The 24,805-nt window shown below is 43.1% G+C and overlaps 1 long non-coding RNA gene across 1 annotated transcript in view; it reads right to left on the bottom strand.

Annotated features, from left to right (window-relative positions):
- The window catches only part of LOC308582932, a 211,818-nt gene that overhangs the window by 80,127 nt on the left and 106,886 nt on the right, over window positions 1-24,805 (bottom strand). Inside the window, exon 5 of the long non-coding RNA XR_014005945.1 lies at window positions 23,881-23,926. This is a non-coding gene — a long non-coding RNA (uncharacterized lncRNA). The remainder of the gene's footprint in view (window positions 1-23,880; window positions 23,927-24,805) is intronic.

Genomic DNA, 24,805 nt, shown 5'->3' with positions numbered 1-24,805 from the left:
GCTATAGTGACCACAGTGTATAGTGACCTATAGAGGGTGCAATCCCAGGTTTACTCAGAAGCAAATCCCACACGGTTCAATGCGGCTTACTTCCAAGGAAGTGTGCACAGGGACTGCAACTTGTGAGAGGGCTGCCTGATGCAGTCTGACCTATCTATGCTTTCAAAGGTTATAATTAAATATAATCACAACCATGAAACTTAGATCCAAGGCTGCAATCCAATTCACATTTATCTGAGTAAGCTTTCATAAGATTGGGCTGTGTTTTCTATTTGCGAAAGCTTTTGCCCTGCTACAGTTTCACAAGATTTCTTTGGCTGTCTTTTCACAGTCAATTTAGACCATTCTAAAAATTAGAGGGGTTGGGATACATAGCTGAATATAATCCTCCTTGTTTGTGTTGTGCTGCTCTCTTCGTAAGGAAGCAAGGCGCAGTTTTGGGGAACATCTCTTTTCAAGCATTCCTTGCTGGTTGACCCAACAAAAAATAGATTTTTGTTTGCTATTACTGACAGGAAGGTGGCTGAAAAGGTAGCTTCCTTCACTATTGTGGCAGCACAAGTACATCAAAACATTAAATCAGTGCAAGAGGTGAATTGTTGTGGCCACAATTGATTCTCTATTCATATGCTGTTTTACTCTGTACCTGAAAACTACAAATGTGTTATGATCCATGCTTTGAAGAAATACAAGCACTTTCAACAGGAGCCAGTCCTGCTATACAGTTGACTGAAGACTAGGAAACTGGAACACAGGCAGCACTCAATTCGAGCGGATAAGCAGAACCTGGAAAAAGGAGTTGCCAATAGGAAATGCCATGGTTGCAAATATCTGCTTGGCTGAGATGAAGAGGATAAAGGATTTAAGAGACGTGGGCATGCTCCAGCACCTTTAAAATGCCTGAGAGATTCCACCAATCAGCGGATCACTGGAATCAACTTTGAACACTTTGAACAACCTGAATTTGGAAATAAAAGGTATTGAAGGCAAAGGACCTTTTCTTTTACCCTCATCAGTTGGTCCAAGACTTAAATGATGTAACAAATTGAAATAAAATACATGTCTAACGGTGCATTTGGCAGCAAAGCTGGCATGGCCACGCCAGACAGTGGGCAGCTGTAGAGGAGCAGAGGGCATAAAGCCTCTTCCTGCTGCCAGCCTCTGAAGGAAATGGGCTGAAGCATGCAGAGATGGTTTCACCAATCTTCTTTTGCCTCAGAGGAATGGAGACAGGATTTAGATAGATGGATAGATAATAATAAAAGAATATATTCATTAGTAAATTAATTAAATAAGGGGAACTCATCCTCAATATTAGCATTCCAGCAGGGGAAAACCATCTACTATTTATAGTGTCACTAATCTGGCTATTACAGAATTGTAGAGCTGGGTCACATGAGTGTTGGTGCCATTAAATTTCCCCCACATGATTGTATTAAGTTTTGCTTGTGCCTATTCTTGGGTTCACATATGCCTACAGTGATATGAAGGTCACCACCATGAGAATATCCTTGCAGAGTTTTATTCTCAAAAGTCTTTGTGCAAAACGTGATTGACCCAGGTTTATTCGCATTAAAGAAACAGCGGCCATTTTAGCCGTGACAAGTTGTTCCTACTTTTGCACATAGACACACACCTACAGATATATACCATGCATACACACTCACCACAAGCAGCACACAGCATATGCAGAGCTCGCTCTCGCACGCTTGCTCTCTCTCAAACACACACACACACACACACACACACATCTCATACTTGTATGGAAAAAATAATAGAATCACAGGCTTGTAGAGCTGGAAGGGTATCGAGGGTCTTGTAGTTCAATGCCCTGCAATGCAGGAATCTCAACAAGAACATACGTGACAAATGGCCATCCAACCTCCAAGGAAGGAGAGTCCACCACTTGCTGTAGCAGTTTGTCGAAGAGCTCTTACTTGTCAGAAAGTTTTTCTTGATGTTTAGCTGGAATCTCCTTTCTTGTAACTGGAAGCCATTGATTTGGGTCCTAGCTTCCAGAGCAGGTGAAAACAGCCCTTTAAATATTTGAAGATGGTTATCCTATCTCCTCTCAGCCCCCTCTTTAACAGGCCAAACATACCCAATTCCCTCAACTTGATTTCCAGACACTTGATCATCTTGGTCACCCTCCTCTGCACATGTTCTACCTTGTCAATATCCTTCTTAAATTGGTGCCCAAAACTGGACACAGTATTCCAGGTGTGGTCTGACTAAAGCAGAATAGAGCAGTTTTACTCCCCTTGATCTGGACACTATGCAGCATTGAATATCTTTTATTGCTGCTGCCATAACACTGTTGACTCATGTTAAGCTTGTGGTCTACTAAGACCCCTAGATCCTTTACAAGTGTACTTCTGGCAAGCCAGGTGTCCCCACCTTATATTTGTGCATCTGGTTCTTCCTGTCTAGACACATTTATCCCTATTATACAGTAGTAGAAATTGTGACTCTGTGACCCTTCCTCAATCTCTCACAAACTTACGAGTTTAATTATTCATATTCTGTCCCTCATCCCACCATTTTTCTTACCAAAGTCTATCTTTCACTTTTTCTTTCCTCATCCCCTGTCCCAAGTAGCACCAATTTCCTACCTTCCACCCACCTTTGCCTCTCCTCTATCTCTCCAAGGATATTACTAATAATTTAAATGAAATTCCTCTCTATTTTCTGACACCTCTTAGCAGGGTTCCCTGAAGAGCCTAGATATTCAAATCAATTAGATAGCCTCTAATTGGGGACTCTGCTTCAATGAAGTCAGTGCTGGGATCTCTCTCTCTCTCTGTCCTTGGAAAGCAGGGGCGGAGAGGATTTTTCTTGAAAGCGGTGAATATATCTATGGCCCTTCCCCTGATGAACATCTCTCTCGCTCTCTGTTTCAGGTTAGGAGGACGTACATTTTTTTAAGTGCAAAAAGAAAGCTAATAAGGGGAATGACACAAATTAGAGAGTATGCCCTTAAGTGCCCCCATTTTGCTATTGCCATTCATCCTTAGCCTCAAAGGCCCAAGACTGCACACAGACTCCTATGCCAATAGGAGAGAGGTTTCAAGGAAGTTATCAAGACACCTTTGACAGAGACTTAATGCAATAGCCGCAGCCAGCATGCTTTTTAAAGGAGCAGGGGCCATTAAGAATAAAGGCCAAGAGGAGTCATAAGGGAAAGTAGATGCAAATCAGGCCATATGACTTTTCCTGTCATGGGCTCCTGATGGACAATTAGGATTCATTGAAATTCCACAGAAAAGCTTGTCAGAGGAGCGGTGCTGTGGCCTAACAAGCAGGCCAGGGCAGTGGGGGCTTCCTATCCTGGACTGATCTCTGCCGCCAGTCCCTAACCACAGGTGATGCTTTTCAATCAAACAGGCTTCCATAGAGCCTTCCCCAGTTATATGAGTGAAATTACTCTCTTAGACATCAGTGGTCCACTGTGAGGGCAAAAAGTCATCTAGGAAGTGCTTGCACAGACAACTTCCTGGGGGTCGGGAGGTGCATCCACGGCCTATGTCCAGGCCCAAATAATCCCATATCCTTTGGTGTAATATGCTTGCTCTGTGGGAATTTTGGGTATGGGTGTGTAGCGAACATTTTAGCAGAGCCCTAGTTAAGTGCAAAGCATGGACACGCAGAACCTTTGAAATGTACAGGGATCGTTTTTTCACAGTGTGCTTTTGTACATAATAGTTTGCAATTGTCTGCACCTTCCCACAAGAAAATAATCTAAAATGGCAGCTACTATCTCTGTCGTCTGTACACACAAGTGGGCATGTTTTCAAACTAGTGCACAGTGGTGTTCTCTAGTCCCTTCTCCCTCTATTGGTGTTGCCATAGACCTTAGTACACAGGGGTGGCTAAGTTACTGCACTGCTTCCTGTTTTGCCTATTTTATTCACAGGCAAGTTAAACATGGTGAGGCACAGTGGCACAGCTCTACAACTTCAGCAGGGCCTCTCCAATAGAAGGTGAACTGAGAAAGTACTCCCTGCAGATGCAGGAAGCACTTGAGAAATGATTTCTTGGCACAAAAATGGATTCTAGCAGAATCTGCTTTTAGTTGACAAACAGTGTGGGGCAGGGACGACATGAGGATGGCATCATGTGTACAGCACCCCAAAAAGACACCTGCATCCAGCACTGAAAGCACATTATCACACAGTGTGTGCCCTAAGACTGAAAGGGGTACACATGCAGAAATGGAGGAGGACTGCAGCTCAGTGGTAGAGCGACTGCTTTGCACAGAGATGCAGGTTAGTCCCTGGCATCTCCTGGTATGGCTGGAATAGGCTCCTGTCTGAAATCCTGGAGGAACTGCTATCAATCAGTGTAGATAACATGGAGCTCGGTGGACCAAAGGTCTGACTTGGTGTAAGTCCTGTGTTCCAATCCATACTGAAAAACGATCCTATGCGGTAGTAATTTAAACATAGATGATGATGATGATGATGATGATGATGATGATGATGATGATGATAATAATAATAATATACTTATACCCCACCCATCTGGCTGGGTTTCCCCAGCTATGTGGCAGTTGGAAGCAGTGTGCTGGCCTAGATGAACCTTTGACCTGATCCAGCATTTATTTAGATCCCACCTACATCCCAAAGAACTCAGGACAGCAAACACAGGGTTACCCCATGTGATCTTCACAACAATAAAGGTAAATGTAAAGGGACCCCTGACCATTAGGTCCAGTCGTGACCGACTCTGGGGTTGCAGCACTCATCTCACTTTATTGGCCGAGGGAGCCGGTGTACAGCTTCCGGGTCATGTGGTGACTAAGCCGCTTCTGGCGAACCAAAGCAGTGCACGGAAATGCCGTTTACCTTCCCGCTAGAGCGGTACCAGTTTATCTACTTGCACTTTGACGTGCTTCCGAACTGCTAGGTTGGCAGGAGCAGGGACCGAGCAACGGGAGCTCACCCTGTCACGGGGATTTGAACCGCCGACCTTCTGATCAGCAAGTCCTAGGCTCTGTGGTTTAACCCACAGCCCCACCTGCGTCCCTTCACAACAATACTATGAAGCAATTAGGCTGAAATATGGCATTTAGTCTGGTTATTGGCTGAGTTTAGACTGCAACTGAGCTCTTTCTGTTCAAACACGATTAATAATAATAATAATAATAATAATAATAATAATAATAATAATAATAATAATAATAATAATAATATAGTAGTAGTAGTAGTAGGACCCCTTCCACCTGACTGGGTTGCCCCAGCCACTCTGGGCTGCTTCCAGCATATATAAAAACATAGTAAAACGTTAAACCTTAAAAAGCTTCCTTATACAGGGGAGCTACGCACTGTCGTATCTCTTATGTGTTTGATGAACAGATACAAAAGACATTGCAGGGGGGAAACCTGATTTGTTTTGTTTTGTTTTGCATTTTAGCTGCTTTAGTTACCAAAATATATTCAGAGAGATAGCTTTCCTACTGCAGGAAAAGCACCATTTCTTCCTTAGGTACCATGTCTAATGGACTTGGTAGGTATCTTGTCCAATTTTTATGTGCAATTTTTACTTTCTTCCAGTGCAGAAATTGCACTGCTTAGCAAAAGATTGAAATAAGCAGTTTTGCTTACTCCATTTTTGATTGGTACACAGTACTGTTTTCTTTTTCATCTTTGGAAGCATTTTGAAGATGCTTCAGGCATTTACCTTACAATACAGCATTCACTTACAATTTTTATCATCATCATTTTCTTTATTCATATAAAAGTCTACTTGCATCTGTTGTGTTATCAGTGTGCATAGTGGTATACAGAATATAGGAGCAAAAAGTCCCTGTCTGGAGTAGCTTACAATCTAAAATTTGGCACATGGGAAACATCCAGCGCAGAACGACTAACAGCACAAGCTGCTTGCTACCTATTAACTCAGAAATAAGACCCATTGAGTTCCATGGAGCTTATTTCCCTCTAAGTTCTTATAGGAATGCAGCCTAAAAGAGACAAAAGTGGGGGTGACTCTTATCATAACTGGCTTGAATAGGCCACAGCAACTTGGGGAAGCTTAAAAAGATGCACAGTTCTTTTCTGTCCTCATCCACTCAACCTCACTGGCAACAGCTGACAGGTGCCACTCACAGTTTACATGATCAATAAAGCAAAACATATCTGAGACTACTGCATGACTGCTCTGGCACACATATAATGCATTCTCAAAGAGGTGTTCAAAATAAAGGAAAAGGAGGGGTACAAAAACCAGCCAGGAGTGACTTCTACCAGGAAAAGGTAAAGGGGAAATAAATCCTAATTTCAGAAGCTCATTGCAGTGTAATTATCAAACGGCGACAGTAGGCTGAGATGCTTGCTAATTAAGGCCGCATTTCTTTATGACTAGTTATTTCGAGTTGTCATTTGACAGACTGAAGGGAGGAGGGACGTGCACATAAAGTTGTTTTTAATTACATTTGGTATGCTAATTTCTGATATAAAATAAATATTTACCGGGAGCAATATTTCTTCATTTCACGCTGGCTGCACTGTAGTGTTTATCAAGGGTTACAAACAGGCTGCTATCGCCCAGCCCTCTCTGCCAGCACCCTCACTGCTTTCAAAAGAGGACAACATGGCCTAGAGCATTCTGGGTGACAGGCCAGGTATCAGGAGAGCACAGACCCAGGAACGAATTGGGAGTGGGAAAGAAGCATTTATCTCACAAACTTTATTTCCCTTATCCATCTTCAGCATAAATTCCAGCAGCCTTTCTTTCCTTCTTGCCAGGAATCAAATTGCCGGGTAAAAAAGGATAAACTTCACGTAGCACCTGTGTTTCTCACAGGATGCATTGACAGTATTTCAGTTGCCTAAAGCCTAACAGAAGGCTTCTGGGAAGCAAAGAGGTGGCAGGAAGGTGAGAATACTTCCTAGCCCCTCGAACGTGCCCTGTGGTCACGAGGCATGTGATAAATGTTGGCATTAACATGCTCACTTGTATGGAAAACCTTTCGCTTTCTACCCAATTGCTAATCCTTTGTGTCCTCTGCCTATCTGAGCATCATATTACTTATGCCCCCACAAACCCAACACATCCCAGGCTTGTGCCCACACCATGCATTTAAAGCACATGTTGGCATGACCAACTTAGGCTCACTATTCTGAATAGCCAAAGGACAATGTGTTGGGCCCCACACACACACACACACTCCCCCCCCATGTACAAAAGCCAACCCAAATGGCAGCTGAATCCCCTGGTGATGAATAGGATAGTGTCTGAGCACAACCTTCCCCCCTTTCACCCCTAAAGTGGGTGAAATTTACAGGGCGCATTAAGCGTACCAAATTGCAGACAAATAGGTCCAGGGCCTTCTTGTGGAGAAAATTAAAAGGGATTCACTTTCCTCCAAAATCTATTTAGAGGAGTGGAGTTGTCTCCTGCTCTTTCTTACCTTAAAATGATAAAGAGGTAGGTTGCTGAGTTGGGTGTATTCTTACTTGTAAGCCCCCTTTTTTAAAGCTTCCACCTGGCCTTTCCTTTCTGGCACTGGTGTCCTCCGATAGGCCTTACAACGTGAGGCTGTCCCAATTTATGCATCTCACCGGCCTTGCCTATGTCTTCCAATAGGCCCTAGGCCTGAGATACGCCTTTCAATGTGAAGCTGCCTATAAAGCTGCCTGCCGTGTTCTGAAGAGCTCAGTGGTGATTATTATTATTATTATTATTATTATTATTATTATTATTATTAGTTAGCTAGTGGAGAACAATGCACTTAAAAAAAAACAAAAACACCACACCTTAAATAAAGCCTTTTGCCGTTAAAGAAATCATCTGCTTCTGTATTTAGCAGAAAAGCGGGGGTGGAGAGGGGCGGAGAAATCCAGTGTTCTGCAGGCAACATTTTTGAGAGCCTCACTTCTTGCAAAGCTCACAGACCTAGAGTAATTCAGAGAGATATGAACATATAAAGTGATTCCATACCAAAAGGCAGAAACAAATCTAGAGTGACGGAGCACCCGGTAGATTTGTGGGGGCATTGGTATAACGGGGGCGGGGGTATTTATACTGTGCTTTGACTCAGAGGGGAGACCTCCAAATCACACTGCATAGCCTTAATCCCATTTTTCAGGTCTCACACAAAGCTGATGCACACTGCTACGAAATACTGATGAGAAGCTCACAAGGAGAGCTTGATGGGATGACCATTCCTAAATGTTTGTCCCTAAACTTTGGTTGCCACTACATCTGAATTACTGGCAGTTCATGTGAACTATTACTATTATTATTGGTCTAGTCCTTTTCTCATTCTTCCATGGTAATTGGCATTGCAGCATTCTGGGGCACTGAATTCCGCAGGGATGGGAGAAGTCCAGAAAGGTAACACGTTGCCTAACCGATCTCACAGTACAATCATCCAAGACAGCGACAACGAAGCACACAACTGATTGGAAGGATGTGATGTGGGAGCAGGCATTACTCCTTTTGGTAGCATAGCCCGCGATGAACAGTGTAGAGTTGTACAATGGTTTATTTCCAATTGATTTATATGATTAGAACTTCCGTCTACTTTAGGGTCAGAGATTGTCAGCCAAACAGTGGAGAGACTGGTACAAACTTCAGTGTCTATACTGAACAAGCTGATTAAACAGAAAGACAGGAAATACAGTACATAGATGGGAAGGACTTGTATATGATGTGCAACAATGTTGATCACATTTAAAGGAAATATTAAAATTTATTTGAACATAGGAGGAGAAAGCTTCCACTAGCAAATTAAACAATTTTATCCTTATTAGTTAGCCTAAAGGAAAAACGTTACCGCATTAGTAGTGCCCTACAGCATAAAGAGAAAAGGTCAAGACTACAAATACAGCACTGCCAGAAAGAAAGGTTTCAGAACCTGGGCAGTTTTTTCTTTGAAGCAAGTCCTATTAGGTAGGATCTGCTCCTTAGGAAGTGTGCTTAGCATTGCAGTCATTATCAAAAAATAATCATGTATTTTGTTTCACCAGCATCCCTTCTGGATTTTTTCTACTGCACACCTACCAGGCTGTCTCATATCATATCTATACCATCAAGGCATAAAGTTTGGGGTAGCCGGGTGCACTCATCATGTCTCATAAATGCTGCGTATTGACTCTGTCCAAAGAACATTTTCTGTCTTCTTCATTTGCCCTATGAGTTTTTGAGCCAGCTCATGGTTTGATGCTGAGACACTTTCCGTGGCGATTGCCTGGAAAAAAAGCATAGCCCTATACGACTCCAAGCAGCTGTGCCAAAATCCCGATTTTCTATTTCAAAGGTAAAAGAGAAAAATTAGCAGCTACTCAGTGAGCATGAAGCAATGGCTTCTCAAGCAGAAAGAGGGAAATTTGATACTCTTATTCTCTATTGATTGTGAGTGCTGTTGCTCTGTGCTACCACTCCTTTGGCATATAGAAATAAGTAACTGCTCAAGCTAAAGAGTGTCTTTCCTTTATTTTTGAGAGGTGTAATACCCCTATTTTTTTCATCACCCTACTTAAATTACTGGTGTCTCAGACCTGTGTTACAAGCATAACGAGTTACTTAAATACCTTCCTATTGAGAAGATTTGTTTTAATTTTATTTTGAAGCTACACTCACATATTCAAGCTGAAGTAACAATAATACTGTTGTGGAAAGCCTGAGGCAGGTTCAGAGATCCATGTAAAAATTCTCAGAATACTCATATCAGTAAGCTTCCTTTGGGCACATCATGTTACACATTTCCCCCCCAGGGTGTAAAAATAGAACTCTGCAAGGTTTATAGAGGCCCAGAATTCCAGCGTAGCTCCATCTCTACATATGCCCCAAGCAAAGTGTTTAATGAAAACAAGATTAGCCTGGAACAATTTAGTTCCCCTGGTCCAGTGATGAAATCTGTTTCTATTAATTTTGAAGGTTAGAGAAAAGGCCAGGTCCGTCCCCCGTGTCAAATGGTTTCCCACCAGCCACATACTAGAAACAGCCCCTTCCCAGGTTCCAAGGGTCAGGAAGCAAGGAGTCAAGGAGCCAAACGCAGCAAGGCAGGAAGCATGTTGCTGTGGCAAAGAGCCAAAAGGAAATGCTGACCTTATATCCCTTCCCAGCTCTTGCCACCACGTGCTGTGAGTTGCCAATCGGCCTCACCTGTGTGGCCGCACCTTGCCTCTTCAGAACAAACTTAGGAAAGCCCCAGTCCTGCGAAGCACTCCTGACACCATCCATGCTAAAAGACCAACAGGGTAGGAAAATAAACCTAGATGGGTAGACCAGAATCCTGCTTTTTTTAAAAAGTAGGCCTTTAATAAACAGCAAAAATTGCTGAGGAGGCAGGAGATAAAGAACAGCAACAACAACAAATGAATACCCTGCTGGGTCAGACCAAAAGTCTATAAAGTCCAGATAGGGATAAGGGAGAAATTCAATTCAGTTCACATTTTAATGTGAACCCACCTAATTGGTACTTACTGAAACAATGTTTGAACTGAAACACAACTACCCTTCAAAACTGGCACTTATCTGAATTTTGTGATGCAGTTCTCTAAGTAGTGTGTGCATGAAACACACTTATTGGGTCAAATGCACATAAAATGAATATATTCATGAAAATAGCATACAAAGAATGCTTTACGTTATGGAAAAGTGTATTTGTGTCTTTATAATAAATTTGCACTAAAATGCAGAATTTTTATTTTTTAAAAAAATACGCTGATGTAGAAACTGAATTTAGAAACTGAGATAAACTGAAATAGTCAGGTTTATCTACTTTAAAGTCCAAGAGTGGTCAGCCAAACGCTGCTGGGAAATTTACAAGCAAGCATAAATGTAACAGCACTTTTCCACTGTGCATCCCTAGCACCTATTTTTGAGGTGTACCACAGGTGTGGGCTTGGCAACTTTTCAGGATTCCTTCTATTATGAGTAATCTGCTGGGACCTGCATGGTGGTGGTGGTGGACTGAACCAAAGCTGATGATGGGTGATGCCAACTACCTCAGATTAGAGTTCCCAGTCATGCAGCTCTATGCAGACAAAAGCCCCACTGGAGTTCCTCCAACAAACCACAGATCAAATTAGAAGCTCTGAGGCAGAGCTAGGGATGAGGGAAACATTAAATTCAGTTTGCATATAAAGGTGACCCCCCCCCACCTAACACACACTTTCTAAAACCATAAGCAACCTGAAACACAGCCTTTTTTTAAAAAAAATGCACTTCTCTGAATTTCACAGTGGAGTTCTCCAGCCAAATAATGCCTACAATGGTCCACAAAAGTTGCATAAAATGCATATATTGGTAAATATATAATGCAAAGATGCACTCCAGAGGGAGAATGGCTTACAAAAATATATATATATATATGATAAATTTGCACTAAGAAGCTGCTGAATTTTCATGATTACTTTTTTTAAATTGCAGACTGATTTGGAAATGTGGAAAACAGAACTTAAGATGGGGGGAAAAGAAAAACCAGAGAGAAACTGAAATTCACCCATGCCTACTCAGAGCACATGCCTTGCATATAGAAGGTCTCCAGTTCAATCCCAGGCATCTTCAGTTGTGTTTTTCCATAAAAGATCAAGTAGCAGAAAGACCTTGACCTGATGCTGGAGAGCTGCTCCCTGGTAGCATAGACAGGACTGGGCTAAAAGGACAAATAATTTGACCTGGTAGGAATAAGACAGTTTCTACTTGCATTGATCATGCAGGATGAAATGTTTCAAACAACATGGGAATTTGAAGATCACCCGCTGTCACTTTAAACACTAGCTTTCCTGCACAAAAGCTCTCATTCTGATTTACATAAGCAAAAGATTCCTCTCCAACTATGGGCTAGGCAATAGGAAAAGTAAGGTAAACTCTGCAAAATACTCTCTTAATTGCATTTTACCTGGCTTACCATCAGATGAAGCAAATGCCGTTCCCAGTCCCATGTTGTCATGATCCCTGTATGCTTCTAATGACTCTTTGGTTTGCATGACAGTAATAAAAGCTAATTACCACAACAGCATCCCTCTGTAAGGACATAACTGGTTCTAACTCACTGCTGTTTGATTACTTAGTTTCATCTTGGTTCACTGCTTTTGGTTTGCTTTTATATCCTCTAATTTGGTCCACATTACTCCCACATTAGAAATGCACCCGGAGCCTATATGCAGCTGTATTTTATTTTATGTTTTTCTTGTTATGTTTGGTTTTAAATGGTATTGTAAACCACTATGGGATTTAAAAAAAGAATTATGAAGGACAATATACTAATACTTTTTAAAAAAATTAATATAATATAATATAATTTCATAATATCATATCATATTATAACACTGTACTGATAACAAGAATACGCCACCACCCATATTTGTCCTGCAGTGCCCCCTATGTACCATACAGATTGACTGGAGAACAAGATGAACTGAAGCTGAAAACTAAATCCTGTTCCTCCTTTCTGAACAAGAGATTGATGCAATTGTTGGTTTTCTTACATGGCTTGTGATGAATCTTTGGGTGCAGCCCCACTCTAGCTGCTAAATCAGGAGGGGAACTGTGTGTGCAATATCCAAAAAACATGCAAAAGGTAAGTGTGTTGAACCTTGCTTCTGCATTTTGTCTCCGATGTGGAGTTGGGTAAATAAATGTTAAAATACAAAACTTTAAAAATACCTTCAGTGTTGCAATGCACACATATATTAGGGTAAAAAGTATAATGTATGTAATGTATCTATGTATGTATGTATGTATGTAATGTATCTATGACTGTGAAGATTATTCTTAAGCTTATATTTATTTATATCCCACCTTTTCCCCTGACAGGGACCCAAGGCAGCTTACAGGTAAAATAGAAACAGCAAAAAACATAGGAGGGGAATCATTTTTACTAGAATAAGATTTTGAGCTGGACCATAAAGAAGGCTGATTGCTGAAGAATTGATGCTTTTCAATTATGGTACTGGAGGAGACTCTTGAGTCCCATGGACTGCAAGAAGATCAAACCTATCCATTCTGAAGGAAATCAGCCCTGAGTGCTCACTGGAAGGACAGATCCTGAAGCTGAGGCTCCAATACTTTGGCCACCTCATGAGAAGAGAAGACTCCCTGGAAAAGACCCTGATGTTGGGAAAGATGGAGGGCACAAGGAGAAGGGGACAACAGAGGACGAGATGGTTGGACAGTGTTCTTGAAGCTACAAACATGAGTTTGACCAAACTGCGGGAGGCAGTGGAAGACTGGCATGCCTGGCGTGCTCTGGTCCATGGGGTCATGAAGAGTTGGACACGACTAAATGACTAAACAACAACAATTAAGACAAACAAATAATTACAATTAAATAAAATCACAGCACCAGCTATTTCCTTAGAAACAGTTCTCAAAAGCCTGTCAGAATTTGAAACTCTTTGCGTGCCGGCAAAAGAACAAGGGAGCCAGTCTAACTTCTCTAGGAAGGGAGTTCCAAAGTCTGGGAGCAGCCACCAAATATTATGAAGAATGATATCATTCAAGAAGAAAACAATGGCTGGGTTTCATTGGATGAGTGGATTTATATGCCAGCAGGGTCAAAGCAGTGTTTTAAGTGTTGTATAGGGGAGACATTAAAGCAATCCAAATGGGAGATGAAAAGGGTCTATTCCAAAGTAACAATATTTAGCTGTAGTTAGTGTTCCCAGAATGCAAAAACAGAGTGGAGCTATTATGTCAATCACACCTTCTCCCAAGGGCCTGTGCCCAACTGCTCCCAATCTGTGCAACACTCACCACAGTTTGCTCCAGCTTATTTGAGCCGCCTTCCCTTGGGAGATGACTCCAACTGATCTTGCTGTCAGGGAAATGTTCCCGCTACATGAGTTCACCTGAAGATCTCTGTCACCTTTCAAGGTTCAAACTGTCAAAGTGAAGCTTGCAGCACAAGACAGTGGCACATTACTCCAATGTCCTGGAGAAGGAGCAAAACTGAACAGTTCACTTCTCTCTAACCAGTCAAATAAAGATAAAAACAGACCACAGAAAAATCTAAGATGCAAGCTTTTTCTTAAAAGTTCCATCTGTTTTCTTAAAACTCTAGCTGAAGACTGCAAGGAAAGAAATAATTTTTGGAAATAAATAAACAGTTTAGATTTCAATTACCATTCAAACCTACAAGTCACAATAAGGCTGGTTTTCAACGTAGCACAATGCACCCTAACAGTGTTCTGGTTCGGAACAACAGCTACCTGTGATCAATTTGTCAGAATTCTACTTTTGATGCTATGCCACACAGACCAACAGAGTCAGCTCAGGCAGTACAGATACTAGCCTGTCAAAGCCAACAAGGTCTAGTTACCTGTCACTCTCTAACCATTAGGAAACACTCTCCCACCTAAGCTGAGAAAACCACTCCTCAGGGGTAAGCAGCCTTCTGGTTTGTACAATCTACTTGGCTTTAAACTAGTCAGCTCAGAGTCCCTATCCAGAGCCATATACAAAAGGCAAATGCTTAGAATTTAAAAAGTATTAGTCTATGATTTTTAACTGAACTGAGCTCACTGCCCTTACACACATTCAAATCCTCTACTTTTTACTCCCATGGTGCGGGGATCACCATAGTAAAGCATCTGCTTTGAATGTAGAAGATCCAGGTTCTGACTCAGTATAAGGGAGCTTCCTGTGTTCCTCTGTTCACCCTCAGATTTTTTTATACCAGCCATAGAATTTAATGAGGGAACAATTTTGTTTTGCCTGTTAAACAACTGGGAATCAGAAATACTTGTAATAATAATAATAATAATAATAATAATAATAATAATAATAATAATAATAATAATATAATTTATTATTTATACCCCGCCCATCTGGCTGGGCTTCCCCAGCCACTCTGGGCGGCTTCCAAAAGAATATTAAATTACTATAATACATCAAACATTAAAAGCTTCCCGAATGTCTTCTAAAAACCTGGTAGTTGTTGTTCTCTTTGACATCTGGTGGGAGGGCGTTCCACAGGGCGGGCGCCACTACCGAGAAGGCCCTCTGCCTGGTTCCCTGTAACTTGGCTTCTCGCAGTGAGGGAACCGCCAGAAGGCCCTCGGTGCTGGACCTCAGTGTCCGGGTAGAACAATGGGGGTGGAGACGCTCCTTCAGATATACTGGACCAAGGCCGTTTAGGGCTTTAAAGCCAACACTTTGAATTGTGCTCGGAAACGTACTGGGAGCCAATGTAGGTCTTTCAAGACCGGTGTTATGTGGTCTCTGCGACCGCTACCAGTCACCAGTCTAGCTGCCGCATTCTGGATTAGTTGTAGTTTCCGGGTCACCTTCAAAGGTAGCCCCACGTAGAGCGCATTGCAGTAATCCAAGCGGGAGATAACCAGAGCATGCACCACTCTGGCGAGACAGTCCGCAGGCAGATACTTCAAATCACTCTGTGATCACATCCTATTTTCTGCCCCTCCATCCGCCTACATTATCAGCATGTGGGAGCAGCAGCGGAGGAAGTCGCTCAAGCTCCTGGGGTGGCGCGCCCAGGGGTGGGGCGAGGCACCCACAGGGGTGGGGCAAGGGCAAGGTGAGCCGCCCATAGGGGCAGGGCACACCACAGGGCCTCCAGAGTCTGTCTGCCTCCTCCCACTCAGCCACCCTACAGCTGGTGGGGAGGCAGCGGATGGACCACTGGATCAGCACAGAGCCTGCATGCGCCCAAGCCACTGCGTCTCTCTCAGGGTGCGGTCCGCCCTGGGTGTCACCACTGAGGGGGGTCACAAAATGCCGGGTGGCACGCATTGCAGGGACTGCAAGACGTGTGGCTCGGGCGCTGCAGGCCCTGCGATGCGTGCCACCCGGCATTTTGTCACCCCCCTCAGTGGTGACACCCGGGGTGGACAGCACCCACTGCACCCCCTTCCTCCGCCCCTGCATGGGAGTGTCATTCCCTTACACCCACTGTAGTGGATTCAAAAATCCCATTTCCCCACTTTGTAGTTTTAAACTCCTTCCCCCTTTAGACGCTCTGACAGTGCTCCATGCCTTGATCAGGGGTGGCAATCAGCTAGTGAATCAGACGCCACTGTCCTTTGTGGCAGCCTGACTAAGAACAATACAAACACAAGGATGCACCTCCAATGTCTAATCCGTCTACCTTTCATGTGAACAAAGCGTTCTATCAACAGCTCCCAAACAAAAGGAAAAATATATAAAAGGATTCTTTGGCTGGCAGCGTGGAATGCCCAGACTGCATGCTAATTGATTTCGAGAAGTAACAAGCTTAAAAAGAAACCAGGAAAGAAGGTTAAAATTAAGATTTCATGCTAATTGTTGAGATGGAGGAGGGGGGACTTTTTGTTTGCTTATTTTTTTAATGGAGAAAACTATACAGGCCTTGAATGGATGGTGCCAACATGATAAATGCCAAAGAGCTATTCTTGTTCTTTTTCACGGCTCCTGATCGTGATGCCCTTGCAGTTCTCTGTGCATCTGGCATAAAAAAGTCAGAAACTGGTGCTACTACCTGTGATTTGGGGCACACAAGATTATGAGCTTTTACTAGGAAGGACAAGAGGTCACAGAAACAGTGGCGCTTTCAGCTGTCAGTGAATTTTACTGACAAGCTATTATGGGACAGAAAACTGACCCTTTGGCCCATGGCCTTGCCCAACATGTTCCCCAAGTTCTTATACCTGGATTGGTTTTCTGTCCACGGTTTTGCTTTCCTAAATGTAGCTGGACATCCACCTCATACCATCCTGCGGCTCCAAATGAGGATAGACCTTATTGCTTATATATTAATGTTTCTTGTCAATACATGACTTGGAATACAGTGTGTGTCAACATCCTAAAACTGCCTTTATGGGAATGATTTTTGTTAACCGGCTTAATCTCTGTTTGAGTTCTTTTTGTCTCCTAGTATTTTATTTATTTGTATATGTATTTTTTAAATCTTGCTCTTCAGAATCAAGGGTGGAGGAGCTCACAGAGTGGCTTGCAAATGTTAATGATAAGACAGTCCCTGCCCTCGGACTTACAAACTATAAGACACAACACAAAAGGTATAGGGATTGGGAGGAAAGAGTGGGAAAGATTTCAGCATGTGCATGTCACATACCCTCCAACATTTCTCCAATGAAAATAGGAACATCCCATTCCATAATGATAATCTTACTATTTATGCCCCACACATCTTACTGGGTTGCCCCAGCCACTATGGGCAGCTTCCAACACATATAAAATCATAATAAAACAGTAAACATTAAAAAACTTCCCTATACAAGATTGCCTTCAGATGCCTCGGGGGGGGGGGGTTGCATAACTCCATATCCTCCAACATTTCTCTGATGAAAATAGGGACGTCCTAAGAAAAAGTGGGACATTCCAGGATCAAATCAGAAACCGTGGTGGCTTCTCTAAATTAGGGGTGTTCCTGGAAGACAGGGACAATTGGAGCATCTGAAGTCACCCAATTAGCCTTTTGGCTGAGTGAGGGACTGAACAAGGATATCCCAACCTAATCCAAATATTTCAGCTACTACACAGGCTCTCACCTGAGGAGTCCTTAAAATATGCACTGCATTGGTATGACCTGCTTTTGTAATAACTAAGAAAACAGGGTTTTGAGGCCGCAACATTAGTCATCCACACAGGGATAGCACAGAACATAATTCCAGGCCTTTCCTGAAGAGCGAGGTCAAATCCCACGGGGGAACTAAACTACCCTCCCCTTCAACAATAATATCAGATAATTTTTAACCAGCTGAATGAACAGTATCTGCAGCAGCAGCAGTCTGAGGAAATTTGGTGTTGATCTGTTAGGAATGACAATAAGAAGTGCTGCTGCTTTAATCAACAGTCAGAACGCAGTGGGGAGGCTCTTCCAATTTGCTTTAGGCTGACAGCTTACACAGCTTTTTCATCCAGGCCAGGCAGAGCAAAATCTAATTCCTCCTCCAGCATCCCCTGCAGGAGTGATGATGAGGAACCAGTGAAGGAAGAAGGGCAAGAATCACCCCAGTGTCCTAATGACATGGACAACGAGAATTCTTCACCCTGCAGGATGCCGCAAATGTTTTGGAGATGACATGCTCCATACCCTGGCATTTCCATAAGTTTGTCTCTTCATCACTCGCCTCCCTAAGAAGCCTGCCGCTAGCAGCTCATGGGATCAGAGGACTTTCTTGGGGTCAGGCTCCCTCGTTCATGTTGGGAAGCAATCGGAGTAGGTGACAACTTTGCCTAGGGCAGCAGGCCACCCCAATGGAATATATAAATATATATACATTCCACAGTTCATCTCTAGTATGCGATAGCCCAGATCCCAGGGCCTCCTCTCAATATTATATGGTAGGGTTAGAGAAATGTTTGTTTTGCCTCAAAGTTGCAATACAATTTGAAACTGGCTAGTGAACTGAATCGAAAAGATGCATGTGCTGCATATTGGAATTTGACAGTTAAACTAATTGATACTGCAACCTGTCAGGCAGTTCTTCTTACTCCACAATTATCAATACTTAATGTATGGGAAACAATGAAGAACTGGCATCTTGGCCTTGAGTCCTGGAAGACCTGCTCCCTGTCTTGCAGGCCTTTTCCCACCAGGCCTGGAGTATCAGGGCTCTGACTGACTCCAGCTACAAAAGCCGAGGCTGTTGAACAGACTTTTGAGCTGGGATGTTGTTTGCATGGGGTGTTTGCTGCCAGAACAGGACAAGACTGTTTTCAGAATCTCTGTGATCACCTGCTCCAATTTTTAACAAGTGGTTGGTCATCCTTTCTCACTATCAGGCTGCTTCTGTCTATTAAACAGCGGGAGCTCAGAAATGTCAGGGAGTTGTATTCAGTTCAGTCGAAACTGCTTGAACTGCAGAGTGAGTTTCCTCTTTCTCCTTGATTCTTTGTTTGGAACAGCATGGGTGGCAGGATGATAGACAGCCACATATCTCCCAGATCTTAGGACCAGATTGTTCCCATCAGGGTTGATCCAGATTAAATTAGCTGAAGGAAGGTACCATGGAAATTGTTGAAACAAAGACTTAAAGGCGCATACACTTCAGAGGAACTAAAGTTCTAGAATCCTACAGCTACACAGATATGGGACTTGTCTCATTACCATCTCAAGACAAAGATGAGCTTTTAACTCCTGCAACTGTAGCAGGGACAGTTTTTGTGACTTTGGGGTCATTTGAATAGAGACTGGCCAGGCAAGGAACCTTTTTAAGGGGGGGAGCCTGTTTGCACCTGGCTTTTTGTGGCACTTGCCAATTTACAAATGAGTTTAAACTCAAGATTAGGCTTGAAAGCCTATAGTTGCCTGAAACCTAGTTAACACAACAAACTCAGCGTATTACAAATGCCTGTAATATTGAGATTTATTTGTCTATTTAGTCTAAGGTTTAACTGGCACTGTGCAATTCCAGTGATGATTTTATTGTGTAATAGTATAGTGTCTTTAACCTACTCTTGAGTAGTGTGTGGAAATGCAGCATAGAAACACACACAAACATAGAGAGGTAAAGAGAGAGCAAAATGAGTAAAACAGGCATGAAGAAATAAAGCAGAGTGAAATAAAGGCAACAGACAGCCAAGGACTGGAAGCTGAGTGCTTGCAGAATTGCCAAAACTGATCAAAGACTAAAAGCTTACAGTAATAATTTCTTAGAAACTTTTATTTGACAACAATTTATTTATTTTTATTTTTAGAATAGTCCCCTCAAAGTATCGTTTATATCCCAAGGACCCAAGAGTTACACAGGGCCTGCCAAGCACCCGGAGAATAGTGTTCTCTCCACACTGCCCAGGCCACCTGAGTTATGAATCTTAGAACTGCTGAGTTGGAAAGGACCACGAGGATCATCTTGTCCAACCCCCTACAATGCAGGAATCTTTGACCCAACATGAGGCTTGAACCCATGACCCTGAGATTAAGAGTCTGGTGCTCTACTGAGTGAGCTATCCCTCAGCTACAGTGTTTGTGTTAATAATGGCAGTAAGTGGGGAAGGTGGGCTGAGGTTGCTTGACTGGTTGCAGATGGGGATTTTAACTTGCAACCACCTCATTCCTGGGTAAATACTGTGCAAGTCACAAAGATTTCATGTGCCCCAATTGAGACTGGTCAGAGCAGCTATAGCAATGAGGCAGTGGGCACACTGATGGCAGTCTGACCCAGAGGATTGGTGCTGGTACAGCATCCTCCACAACATCATTTTAACACTTTCCAGTAACTGGTTAAATTGGTTTCTTGGGTGCAGGTAATGTAAAACCCACAATACATTCTAGCTCCGTGCATTGCATTGCTTGGAGAAGCCAGTGCATCTGTAATATAATCGGCTCCTTCCTATGGCGAAAGACAGTGACTTTGCTGAAGGATAAAAACAGACAAAGAAAACTTTGTTATGACAAGAGATCAAATGGCAAGAAAAGGGCCCAGAAAGCCCAGATGAGCCACGATGTCTCCCCAGATAAGAGAGGAGAAAGCGAATGGAAATGAAGGTAGACAAGGCATGCATTGGAAGCAAAGGAAAGGAAAGGTTAATGTAGGCAGGACAGTGAGTTGAATGGATGGCACAATCAAACTAGGCAATTATCTAATCTTTGCTGGCCATCTCAGTGTGAGGAGAGCTCAGCTGACGTATGCCTGAATAAAACATGGCATCGTGCAAAGGAGCTCCCAGGGGTGTTAGGTCAAACATTAAAAAGCTAGAAATAGTTAAGCTACAATGAGAGAGAGAGAGCGACGGAACGGAAGACCTTGCAGACATGCTTGGATTAGCTGCCTGCTGAAGTGCACACAGGTTAGCCAGATTACACCTTCCTTCCTTCCTTCTATCTGTGAAAATGCCAGGCTGAAACTCAGGCAGACAGAGCAGTGCAGAAGCAAGGCTTAGTGGGGCTTCAAAAGCAGGCTGGACCTTGTGTGGGATCAGTCACGAAACCATTAGGGTTTGTCAAGTGGGATGCTGGGTAAGAGGTTGATCCTCCCTCTGAAGCACCTCTTCAGTGAACCTTCACCTGCAAATATTCTACTGGATCAGGGCTCAGAGGTGGAGGGGAATTTTTGGAATATGAAATTTTGACAGATCACTGCAAATAATTGGAATTCCAATGGTTCAGAATGCCTTGCCATTTCACTGCTTCTCACAATCACTGCCTTCCATAAAGTTTCCTCCTGCTGCAGTTCATATTTTCTTTCCTGTCACTTCTTGTTTTTGTTCTTACCGTAGTCCACCCCATCTGTGCCGTGTCCAAGAAGTCCTCATCTTCTCTTAATGAGGCCAAGTCCAGACAGTCGTTCATGCAATTGCCTTACCTTCTATTCTAACAGAGAAACCAGTTTACCCTTGCTTTCAAGCAAGAAAATAAACATAGTGCATCCATTGCAGATAACCTTTGAGTAAGTTCCACCAAACTCAATGGAACTTACTTCTGAGATCCAGCAGACCCAGACCAGCATGATGAGTGCAGCAGCCAAGACAGCAGAAGAGAGGAACAGGTGAGTTTGTTTTGCAGATCTGGCCCCCTGGCAGGGGGGTGGGGGCAAAAGGAGCAGTTCACGTCAAATGAACCACAATGCTCCAATTCCCAGCTTTCATTTTTATAAAAAAAAACTAGTACATTTCCAGCATTTGTAGAACCTGAGATATAAAGCAAAATGTACAGACAACATCCATCTCATTTTTATTATTGTGATAAAACCAGGCTGCTGCTCCCTTTCAGTGCTTTACTTTGGACCACCACCATTCTATAAAAATTATGTGGCTGCCCATGGCCCCTGCTCCTTGTTGCTGGCATACCACAACCCCGTGTGAGGAGAGAGAGAGCCTGGCCATGCTGCATGACAGCAGCGCCCTTCCTCACATCTTGCAACATCTGGCTAGGAGGGATGCTATCACTTATCAGGCTGCCATAAGTGATGAGACACCCTTGGTAGTGACCCAAAGTGTGTGGAACTGAAGAGTGTTACTTTTAGGGAGGCACTTTGGAGGTGGCAGAAGGGCTACCCCATTTAGGATGGAGGGAGAAATTGTTCTAGCCCTTTCTGGGAGATATGGTGGCCCTTTGAGGCAAAGATTTATGGCTGCTTGGTTGGGTATTATGTTTTTAAATCTTAGGTATTATTTTAATTGTGAATTTTGGGGGTACTAGCTAGGGCATGTTTATTATTTTACTCTGCAGATCTTAATATATGCCTGGGAGGTTTTCAAAAAATCCTAGTGGAGAAGAAGGGCAGCTATGCCAGTATGATCTTGAGCAAAGGTATTCATGGTCATCATCTTAGTCTGACGCTAGAGGCATTCACACATTGTGTACAGTCTGTGTTTCTGTGTACACAGGTAGCTGGGCTGTACATCTGTAAAGTTATGAAATCTTCAAAGAATGTAGTGTCTGTGTACACAACAGCTGAGCTGTACAAATTAACAAGTGTACGCTCTTCCACACCAACACTTGTACCTGTGTTGGGTATAATATGTGAACAAGTCTCCTGTTAGACTTAACCCAGTCAAGTTTCATGATCAAACAGGGAATGGAATTATGTGAATTCTCACTGTCCAACACTCTAATCACTACACCACCACACAATGGCACTCCTGCCTCATCTGTTGCCTTATCCACCACTCATCTACCTTTGCAACAGAGCAGCCTTTGAACTACGCATCATTAATGTACCAAAGAGTATGTACTTTGCACTGTTCTTTTGTTGTGAGACATTCAGAGCTATATAGAGTAGGCTCGGGCGGACTTGAAGCCTGCCCCATCTAGTTTGCTAACCAGCTGGAGCCAAGTGCAGAACAGTGGCTTATAGCAGGGAGCAGGCTGCTGACATTCCAATTCAGTGTGCTCTGTTCTTTACAGGAATTTGTTTTCATTACCAGAACCAAGCTTACAGTCCTTATCATACAAAACAGCTCAGTTGCTTGAGTGTGAAACTTAATCTCAGGGTCATGGATTTGAGTCCCACATTGAGTAAAAGGTTCTTGCACTGCGGGGCGTTGGATCAGATGACCCTCATCGTCACTTCGAACTCTACAATTCAGCGATTCTAAATTCCTTCCAGGTTTCCCTCCAAGCTTTCTTCTTATCAGCAGCCTATTAATTTTAGAGGAAAGGTTGCTACCATTGTTATACAATTGGGAAATCCTTCTCACCAGGGCTTTTTTCCAGCTGGAACTCAACAGAACTCAGTTCCGGCATCTCTCAGATGGTTGCCATTGCCATTATAAGAGAACAAGGGTTAGTTCCGGCACCTCCTTTTCTAGAAAAATAGCACTGCTTGTCACCCCAGTCCTATCTTCTGACCAACCGATTGATATAGAGGCACATAACAGAATATAGATCGAGGCAAAGGAGTCTTCCAAATATCAAATGAGTTTTGGTTGTCCCTCCCAGCCCCAGGATAAAACCGTACCATTGGATTAACACTGCATCCAGACAGTTGGAAAGATCCTAGCATGAAGCCATAAAACCTTACATTCAAATTAAAACAAAATGTATTAAGCTGCTGCTTGCCACGTTTTCCCCCCAATTATGTTTCAATTTAGCTCAATTACTTTCCCATTAGCGTTCGGTGATTCTTTTTTAATTGAAGCTCCATGTTATTGTCTCCTTGATTTCCTTCTGCTATGTGATTCTCTAAGGAGCAGCAGAAACCAGCTCCTTGGGAGAATGGGCCGGCTTTTAAATTATCTGGAAAGGCAAAGCAATAGGAAGAAGTAAATCTGAGGACATTCCAACATCCCTTTAATCTAGGGCCTGGGAACAACACAACCACAGGTATTGTTACTTGGTCTGTTATGCAGCTATGTTATTCTCACATTCCTATAGGGAGATGAGGAGCTTCGGGCAGGGTGCTACTGGCCCAGAGCATTACCATGGGAAGCCTAAGGAATGTGTTCAGTGTTAACTGCAATATCTCTTCAAACATTTGAATGAGTAAATGTCCATTCACAGCACACAAGAGCATCCCAACATACCTGCCACATGAAACTGGTGTAGTAAGATCTCCTTGTGGTGAGTTTGCTGTGAAAACAAACACAAACAAGCAGTTTAAACCTCAAAACAGGTTCAGTGTCAGCACCATTGTCAAATGCTGCAGTCTGAGGCTGACACCAGTTGCCGATTTCCCCTTTTCCCCTTGTCTCCCTTTTTGTAAAAAAAATAATGCTAAAATGGTGGGTGCATAACCCATTTGCATATATTCCTTTAAGAATTCTGGAGGGAGGGTACTTCTCCACATGCTCAGTAGTGAGCTGGAGCAGGAAGTAGCCACCACTGTTCAGTGAGTCTGTCGATAGAATGGGAGATAATTCTGGGGCAAGAGTCTGGAAGAAAAAAACATTAAAAGTACAGTGGTACCGCGGGTTAAATACTTAATTTGTTCCGGAGGTCCGTACTTAACCTGAAAATGTTCTTAACCTGAAGCACCACTTTAGCTAATGGGGCCTTCTGCTGCTGCCGCACCGCTGGAGCACGATTTCTGTTCTCATCCTGAAGCAAAGTTCTTAACGTGAAGCACTATTTCTGGGTTAGCGGAGTCTGTAACCTGAAGCGTATGTAACCCGAGTTATTGAGGTGTTTATGTAAACACACACACACATATGCAAAGTTATTGTTTGATGCATGTGAGTTATATACCATCTGCCTTTGCAGCAATCCTTTGTTGTGAGTCCCTGCAGAGCCACTGAATAAACATACACATAGGGAAAGTTTCTAAAAAGGTTATAGGTACATGGCAAAGCACCAGTCAAAGCTGCAGTTGCGGGAGCCAAGGAGGAAGGGTAAAACCAGGATGGCATGCAGTGCGGGGGGAACCAGGTGATGGGGGCACCTTGCTTGCAGGCCCCTCAAACACAGCATGACCCACACCTCATAGTTTGGAATTTCAGTGGTATGCATTCA

This window comes from Podarcis bocagei, assembly GCF_964188305.1.
Source record: "Podarcis bocagei genome assembly, chromosome: 3".
In the NCBI taxonomy this organism is placed as follows: Eukaryota; Metazoa; Chordata; class Lepidosauria; order Squamata; family Lacertidae; genus Podarcis; species Podarcis bocagei.
The sequence above is the reverse complement of the archived record's forward strand: the minus strand, read 5'-3'. Positions and strand labels throughout refer to the sequence as shown.